Source organism: Peromyscus eremicus, chromosome 1 (genome assembly GCF_949786415.1).
Source record: "Peromyscus eremicus chromosome 1, PerEre_H2_v1, whole genome shotgun sequence".
Taxonomy (NCBI): domain Eukaryota; kingdom Metazoa; phylum Chordata; class Mammalia; order Rodentia; family Cricetidae; genus Peromyscus; species Peromyscus eremicus.
The window spans coordinates 34,814,727-34,824,606 of record NC_081416.1 but is presented as its reverse complement, the minus strand read 5'-3'; positions in this window follow the sequence as shown (position 1 = coordinate 34,824,606).

Sequence of the window (9,880 nt, the reverse complement as noted above, 5' to 3'; positions counted from 1 at the left end):
GTGGAGGCAGGAGGATCAGAAGTTACAGGCTAGCCAGAGATACATGATAGAGTCTCAAAACTATTCTTGATCCTCAGTGGGCTGGATCTACATATTTGCAGAACTGACTATATGAGTATAGAGAGAGTTAGACTCCATGTGAGTATAGAAGGAAAAAAAAAAGCATAAAAGAAACCACCCAAAAAGCCCCAGGGAGAGCTAAGGAAATATATGTAGGCATGCAGACACTTGCTTTTCCAGCTTTCATTTTTATGGCTGACTGACTTAAATATGAGCTGCAAACTTATTCCTCCCCACTCGCAGGGACTTCATGCCTTTTTTTGACTGTGCTTCTCTGGTCTCTGTTTTAAGCAGCTTCTCTAGAGAGATATTTTAAATTGTTCCTCATTTTCATAGAATATCAGAGTTTTGTTTTTTTTCCCCCTCACTTCAGTCTTGAAACAAATGTTCCCAGCACGTTATGTGCTTTTCTTGATCTGAACAATTCTATTGTAAGTTGTGTATGGGCCAAGTGCCCTGACTTAGGCCTTCTAATGAGAGAAGTCTCCTGCTTTCCTCAATTATAAAAATTCAAGGAAGAAATTTCAAGCCAGAAAGAAGCTTTAATATTTATTAGTGTGGTGGTTTGAATACGAATGGCCCCCAGAGGCTCATTATTTGAATGTTTGGTTCCCGGCTGATGAACTGTTTGGGAAGTATTAGGAGGCGAGGCCTTGTTGGAGGTGGTGGGCATGGAAGTTTCAAAAGCCCACGCCAGGCCCCCACTCTTGCCCTCTCTCTCCTGAATGATTGTGGATCCTATCTATGGAAGCTCTCAGCTACTGCTCCAGCTCCATGCATGCCTGCCTGCCTGCCTGCCGCCATGCTTTCTGCCATGATGATCATGGACTAACCCTCTGAAACTGTAATGAAGCCCCCGATTAAATGTTTCCTTCTATAGGCTGCCTTATCATGGAGTTTCTTCAAAGCAACAGAACACTAGCTAAGACACTCAGGAACTGAAAATGTCACTCAAACATGTTCTTCAAAGCAAATTTAAATGCAATCTGAATGCAAGAATGCTCTTCTTCACAGCATGTCTATGCCCGCATGCTGATGAAGCCACAGTGGCAGTGGGAAGCCTGCTTTTCCTATTTGGGAATCAGTTATCGCCTTTTACCGGGGCCAGATGTCTTGTTTTGCTGAACAGAAAGGTTGCAAAGTAACATAATTACACTTACAGCACCCAACACAGAAACAACAAACCACAGCATTGTAACTGAAAAAGAAATTTCCATTCTTACACAGACATACAATGAACCACAGATTTACATAACTTATCAATAAAAAATAAAAGCAGGATGGTATAGTAAGTTCCAAGAAGATACAGCAGATTGAAATCACACACACACACACACACACACACACACACACACACACACACACACACACAGATGACCTAGAATAAGTTGGCAAATTTAGATCAACATGGGTAAATTCTAGAGGCCAACTCATCTCAGGGGTTTCCTGTGCTATTGGATAGCTAGCGTTTGCAATTCTACACACCATATTAGCCTCCACTTTTCAAACAGCTATGTCTCCCTTAGGAAGACTGATGCCCTGTGGACAGGCAGACATTGCTCTAGCATGCTTGAATGGATCAAATCTGGATCCTTTTGCCAGGCAGTAGGTCTTTCTTTTAAACCTGTATATGGGTCCAAAACAAGTCTAGGAACATCTGACCACTGTAACACGAATCTTAAAAGGTCTTATTAGTAAAAACAAACCTGGAGCCAGGTATTGGAGTGAATACTGAAAGATCAGAGAAACAGAACAAGCCACATCCAGCCTTGCCTTGCCAACTTCTCAGCTGATCTTATTTCCTCAGACTGAAAGTCTCTCAGTCCTCATCCTAATGGATCTCAGCTGTACTGCTGCTAAAAGCCTAAAAGCTTAAAAAGACCTTTAGTTCCTGGTCCTCATACCTTATATATCTTTCTGCTTCCTGCCATCACTTAAAGGTGTGTGCCACCATGTGTGGCTCAGTTTCCAGTGTGGCCTTGAAATCACAGAGATCCGGACGGATCTCTGCCTCCAGAATGATAGGATTAAAGGAAAATGTGTGCCACCATTTTCTGGCCTCTATGTATATCTAGTGGCTGTTGTGTTCTCTGACCTCAGATAAGTTTATTAGGGTGCACTATATACTGGGGACACAGTATCACCACAGACCACATACGGTTTTACAAGGCATCTTTACACACACAGGCTCTATGAGGCTGACATAGTATCCTGAGATCTTCAGGTACTCCTACCTTCATACAGAGGAGAGTGGAGGGCTCTGGAGAGCAACATTTGCCCACATTCCCAGTCAGAATCAGGGCCACACTGTATTAGCAGATCTTCTGAAGACAGACCTGGGCGGTGGGTTGCTTACATTCAGCAACTCCGCTGCCCACTAAATACTAAGTAGATGGCTTAACGCAGGTGCTGTGCTTTATAAATGAAGAAACTGAGGGTCAAGATCACCTGCTGGCTAGTTGGCAGACCCCTGTAGTAGCCACTTCTCCAAAGAAATCCAAGGTATTTATGCTTCAAAACAACAACCGGGGTTAGCCTGTCTCACCTTTTGGCATTGACTCAAACTTGACCTCTGGAGGCCAAGACTACAAATGATGGGAAGGCTCCACTTCTCTGCTGTACCTACACCTTCTGAGCCTAGAAATGACCTCATTTTCCCCCTTCTCCCCTTGGAAACAGCCTCTCTTTCTAACTGTCTTGCTCTATGCCGTTGACATAATGGAGTTGATAGACTTCACAGCAAGGTGTTATGACAGGCAACAGCTCAAGGTGCTATTTCTATCTGGCTTATTTGCATTTCAAAAGGATTCTATTTGGGCTCAGATGATTTCCCTCAGGCTTCCTAACCTGTAGGCAGAAGTGACTGCAGGGGATTGCAGATCTGTTCTTACCCTAGACAATAGCTGAAGCGTTAATGCCTAGCTCCAGGGAATCCAGTGTGCAGGGGAGGGAGGGAGGCAGAGAGGCAGTCTTGTTCTGCCTCCAAAGGCTAGAGAGTTCATTTCACTGGCGTGTCACAAGTTTAAGAGTTGTCACAGACAGGGCCTTTTGAAGAGTTTCCAAACTGTCAGTGATTCCACCTTTGTGTAGGAAGCCAGGCCTGAGAACAACCCCGATTGGGCTAGGTCCAGTTCTACGTGCATTCCATACGAACTCAGTTCATCTTCACAAAGAGTGGGGAAGTGTGCATTATCTCCATCTCATCACTGAGCAAACTGAAGCGGAACTTGTGCAAACTCCCGACATCAACCAAACTGCAAAGCTAGGCTTCACACCCGTCCCCCAGGCTGGCGCTCCCAGACAATATCCTCTCTTGCCTCTCACATCACCTCGTTTTCATCTCCAACAAGGGGTGTGATCTGGGTGCAAATACTTTCCAGAAGATTTGCCTTCTCACCCTGCTGACCCCTAGGAAGGTCCAGCAATAAAGAATCCAGGGACTGAAAGGCTATTATAGAAAAGCAAACCAGACTGCTGCAGAGAAGACAGGAAATGGCAGAATACTGTGCCTTAACAGAGCTTGAGCCCAGTGCTCTGTTATCTTACATTAACACTGAGAAAAAAAGCTGCCTTCCAAATATTGGCCATACTAATACATCACGGTTAAGATGTAAACTGAAAGATTTGCTAAGGAGTAATTTTACGGTGTGCAGAATGGAAGTGATGGAGAATGGGAATACCTGTGCAAGCGGCTGCAGCCAAGGGTCCAAGGGCTGACCCCAGGATTCCGAGGAGAGCATCTTCCACCATTCTGTTTACAGAAGCTGCAGAACTCAAATGTTCTAGATTCTGATGACGTGCTGTTAATTAAGCAGAGTGCTTTGGTCCATTAACCAATCACTGTTCCCCAAAGAATCAATTGTTGTGACTTTGGGGACCTGTGGTCATGATTCCTAGGTTGGGGCTGGCTTCCTCTTTCCCATCCAAGATGACCATGAAACTCAACTGCTGGCAAGGTGCCAGACAGAAAAACACATGTGCTGGGAAGGCTATTATTTCCAGCAGACCCATGTTTACTGCTTTAGATATTGAAATACAAATGGCAGAAATGTTGATCTGGTCAAACGCTTCCCAAAGAACACACTCCTACTGTGATGCTGGCCTCGGGTCCCATTGCTGCCTGCTGTTGATGAAGCAACATCACGCCATCTGTATTCACTGGCAGATGCATGAACAGGGCTAGGAATATGAGCTTTAAGCGCAAGACTAGTGCTATTTCAAACGAGAGTCTGTTTTCAAGCATCTGCAAGTGATTTAAAATATCTAAATTATTCATTACGCTTAATTGTAGTTAAGAGCTCAAAGTCAGATGATTCTCATGACCTTACCAGACCACTATCACCTCCTACCCAAGCAGTCAACACATGAGGAGCTAAGAGACAACTTTGTTCTCCCAAAGATGTAATTAAGAACAGAACACGGGCCAACATGTCTTGTTCCCACATCTTTGCAGCTCTATCCGTCTACGGGCTTGCAAACATGCTTACCAGTTGAATAGAATATTGTAAATGAGTGAGACATTTTCCTTTTTATGGAAGAGTCCAAAGCACCATTCTTTGACGGCTCTGGGAGTAGAGGCATCAGCAATGCCTGCGAAGGCACTATTTGGAGTACAGTCATGTGCACAGCCCTGTGTGTGCAGGCTAATGAATGCAGGGCAGCCACTTTGCACTACCCATGAATCACGGACAAGACAAATAGCACACTCCTGGGTGAGATGGCTCATGTGAAGATCTGAAAATTCATCCAGACACAGTACTTCACTCTGTGCAGCTGGGTCCTGGAAACCTGACTGGCATGGCAAGGGAAGACAAGACAGACTCACAGACAAGCTGGGATCAGGCGGGCAGGGGTCACCAGCGGAGAAGCTGGGTTTATTATACACAGGTGAACAGGAAAGCATACAGCCGAAACAAGGAGGCAGGCTTAGCCAATCTCCAGGGAAGGCTTTGCTATTCCCATGGGGCTGAGACACTGGGATTACTGACATGGCCACGCCCATGTCGGCGGTCCACTCACTTAGGGTTCCTTGTTCTCTGTAACATAGGCTAAGGGATTTGGGGCACTTGGGTGGTGTCTCACATTTAGAAAGGCATGAAAAAGAACATGGTATGGTCTCACATTTAGAAAGGCATGAAAAAGAACATGGTATGGCCTGTCTCCCTGGCTAAGCAGCTTCACAAGTCCGAGTTGGCCGTGCTTTGCTTTTCTTTCTTGGGCTGCTGGTAATGGAACTCATGGCCTCCTGCAAGCTAGGCAAGTTCTCTGCCACAGAGCTACACTGCCAGCTCCAAGTGGTAGAGCTTATTGTTTAGTTCAGTGTTAGCTGGCTGTAACCGGACTTCCTTTGGACTGGTAGCTTCCGCTGAATAATGATACAAAGACTTATTAATTATAAAAGCTTTGCCTTTAGCTTAGGGCTTGTTCCCAACTAGCTTTTATAACTTAAACTAACCCATTTATATTAATCTACGTTCTGCCACGTAGGTTACCTCTCCTCCATACTGTATGTTCAACTTCCTCCATGTCTCGTTACTGAATCCCTCTGAGTCTTCTCCTGAATTCCTCTGTCCTCAGAAGTCCCACCTATCCTCTCCTGCCTAACTATTGGCTATTCAGCTCTTTATTAAACCAATCAGAAGGTGCCTCAGGCAGACAAGGTACAACAGACGCATCTTCAGTACACAGAAAGATTATCCTACAATTGATTCCATATAAACCGATGCTCTGAGACACTGTGTTCGCTTATTCTTTTTTCTTCTTTACTTTAGACTAGGCTGGCTTCAAATTCATGATCCTTCTGCCAACGCCTCCCAAGTGCTGGATTTATAGGCATGCTCAGACAAGCCAGCCTTCCTTGTGTTCTACTTACATTATTCTGAACATATATACACACCTCTGCAAGATTTAACTTAAAAAAATTCATACTCTGTGTGTGTGTGATGCAGCCATGCTCCAGTGAATCTATAGAAGTCACAGGATAATTTGAGGGAGTTGGTTTTCCCCTTCCACCAAGCAGGTCCCTAGGAAGCAAACTTAAGTTGTCAAGTTTGGTGGCAGGCACCCACTCAGCCATTTTGCCATCCAAGATTTACTATTAGAAGAGATTTGCCTGCTCTGACTAAGATGTGATCAGTGTAAAATTCCACTGAAAATATAAAAGGAAATGCTAAGTCCTATCTTTAAGAGTCTTTTGAGTTTGGTCATGTAAGAAGCCATGCCCAAAGCCATGGTGGTGCATGCATTTAATCCCAGCACTCAGTGAGAGGTCAGCCTGGTCTACAGAGCAAAATCCAGGACAGGCACCAAAACCACACAGAGAAACCCTGTCTCAAAAAACAAACAAACAAACAAAAAGCCACACTCCTTTAATCCTAGCACTAGGGAGGCAGCGACAGGCAGATCTCTGTAAATTAAAGGCCAGCCTGGTCTACATAGTGAGTTCCAAAACAGCCAGAGCTACATAGTAAGACTCTGTCTCAAAGACAAAGACAAACAAACAAAACACCCCCAAAACTCATGTCCTCTGAGTCCCTTATCCCATTATGCAAATGCCTATCACATTGGACAACGTCTGACTCCTGGAAGAAGCAAGGAGTTGATGTGCCATGTGAACTGTGATCAACTGAGTTTTTCAATTACGGAAACTCTCAAAACCTTCACACTTAGCCATGAAAAATAAGTCTTTTAGGAAGCCAGATCTATGGTTTTTGTACTTAAAGTCATTTGAAGAGTACTGCTTACAAACTGGTATATATTATATAATATAGAACTAAGAGTCAGGGTGTAAACCCACAGGAACAAAGTGAATAGGTACTAGCTCAATGTTTATCCACTCTTTCCCTACCCTCGACTAGATTTTGCTCTAATTGCTCAATACTAGGTGTCAGAGGGAGAGCAACTACCGAGATCCAAATTGGTCCTTGAAAACCTGCACAGTGTTGGGTAATGCGGTGCTGGCTGCAGGTGGACAGCACAGCTCCCCCCTTCCCTCTGGGTTCCACCTAAAAAGGCCTAGTCACCGACACCTGGAGAGCCTCAGTGAAGCAGGGTACCACCCCACTGCTCACAGTGCAGTCAACAGTAGACTACAAGCTGCCTTCTTCTCTTGGTCTCAGGGGCTGCAGTGTGTACGGAGAAAGAAGAAAGCCTTCATTAGACCAGCTAGAGAGGGATCGGAAGAGTGGCAAAGTAAAACAAAAGAACCCACCATAAATCCAGCATCCCAAGAGCCACAGCCACATCATATCCTAAAATAAGAAAAAGATGTCTAGCCGGCAGTGGTGGTGCATGCCTTTAATCCCAGCACTCGGGAGGCAGAAGCAGGCAGATCTCTGTGAGTTCGAGGCCAGCCTGGGCTACAGAGTGAGTTCCAGGAAAGGCGCAAAGCTACACAGAGAAACCCTGTCTCAAAAAAAACAAAAAAAGAAAAAAAAAAAAAGTCTCACTGGAAGGGAGGGCCAAGAAAGTGGGGGAAGTAATTCATAAAGAAAATTAAAGAAATAAAAACAAGAAAAAAGAAAGGCAGTCCAAAACAGCATCCACCTCTGGGGGGCTGAGCCAGGGTGGTGTCGCTGAGCTGTTAAAAGGCTAGACTCAAAATGAAAATACAAATAAACAAGAGTTCCTATGAGAAACAACAAAAAAAGGGAGCAGGGGGTGAAAAACCAAAGACAATACAGCTTCCAGAATGAAGGATTTGGCTTTTCTCATTTAAATGCAAGAGATACACATCATATACCTATGCATGTGATCCTGGAATGAAGATAGAGGACTTTAAAAACTTGTATAAACTTTCTCTTTCACCATCCCAAAGCCTATCTATGAAATATCAAGATGTCACTGGACTTACAATGCAACTTTACACACTACAGACAAGATTAATGTTCCCAAATTCTGTGATTAAATCAACTTTAAACTATGTATGAATTCTACATCCAGCTAAACTGTGTAAAAGTCAGAGAACAGCTGCAGACTTGCCAGCGCTCTATTTGACGTCACAGGCATGTTTTCACAGGAAGCCTATTAGAGGCCGTCACTCATTCAGGTCAGTGTTAAGTGAGGTATAAGAGAAATGGGCTTTCCCCAGATGAAGATGCAGGATGATGGTGGTGGGCAAGCGATTCTACAGACATGCAGAAAGCCAGAAGTCTCTCCAGATGGGACCGCTGACCGACCTCAATGCTGGGCAGTGTGCAAGGCTAATCGTATTCTGGGCTAGGCTAGCACACTGGGCTGCAAATTTCTCTAATGGTATCTAATTTCTAATCAAGCAAATGAATTAAATGAAAATGGAGGTATACTTCCCCATGTCATCAAGAGTTCAAGGCTAACACAGCTCCACTTGACGCAGACAGCCGCTCAACATCATGATAGTTCTCAACTCTTTTGCCCTCCTGCTCAGCCATGCTCAGCATGTCTGCTAGCTTTCCTTATTATGGTGGCAAGACAGCAGTCTTCAAACACCCTGCCTCATGACCACAGCTGCCAGGCAGCTGGATTGGAGAGCTGGGTTCTCGGAAACCGTCCCCAGCAAATCCACCTTTCTCCCTCGATTCCCTGGCTGGACTGTGCTCTAAACCTATCACTGCTCTTCTGCGTGAGACTCAAAGGAAATAGGCAGGTGGCTGGTGAGTAGTGCACGCCTGTGACCTACGTGAGACACATGACGTGGGAGACACAAGTGGACGCCAGAATAACCCCAGGGAGCCACACCACACAAACAGAAGAGGAAAACGGTTGTGGGGGAGGGGGTAATGCAACCTAATGGAAGTTTGAAGAAATTCTAGAGAGAAGTTTTGCAGGGAGGGCATCTAATAACAGGAATGTAAAAACCCAAGTAAATGAAAATAAATTTGACAGTGACTAATTATAGGGAAAATAAAATGGTAGTGGGTACAAAATGGCAGCTCAGTATGTCATAATTCAATTCAACGATTTATGTAGAACCCTTTATCAGATGCAGCTGTACTAGGGTGAGGAAAGAGGAGGAAGAATGGTAACGTTCACAGCATGTATTTTCTGCAGTATGAAATCTCAAGTATATAAAATGTATATACTCAAGTACGTAACAGAAAACATATTTAGAATCTGCCAGAGCTAAGAATGCAAGTCATTAGGGAAGCGTGAGTTAGGGGTTTAGGAGATAGCTGCTTTTGTTCCAAGCTGCACAAAAGTGTTCTTGCAAATTACGTACATGCTTATTTTTTCACTTTTAAGGATGAACGTGTAGCACCCCCATCTCTCATCTCTCTGAATGGTCCTTTCTACACAGAACTCAACCCCAAATAATGATACATTCATCATACAGCAGCAAAATCGAATTGTCTTTTCTCCATTTACCACCTCACTCCATGCTCAGCTGCCCTGAGAATCCAACTGAGACAGGTGTCACCAGCAGAAGAGTCCCAGAAGCCACAGTAGTAGTCCTGGGACCTTGAAGTCAGGACAGGTATGGCACAGCCAATTCCCCAGAGGGCGTAACTACTCACAGACCAGACGGGTGTCTCACTCCATCAGACGTCTGGAGGAAAGACAGGCGCTGTACTGAAAAAGCCTGCTACGTGAGCCCAGGTGGTCTACAGACCTTCACCAGCACTTTTAAAATCTAAACACCCCACCTGCACTCAAACCTCTACACTCTAACACTTTAGCCTTTTTTACTCACCCTAAGGGCTATGATTATTTTAGGGGCTGTCCCAAGGAGAATGCCCCATCACAAGGTATATTTACTCTGAAGGCCCAAACCCAGAGATAAGACTTTCCTAGCAACCTTAACCTTAGCAATGACCTATGATCTCCTAACTCCTCTAGCACAGGG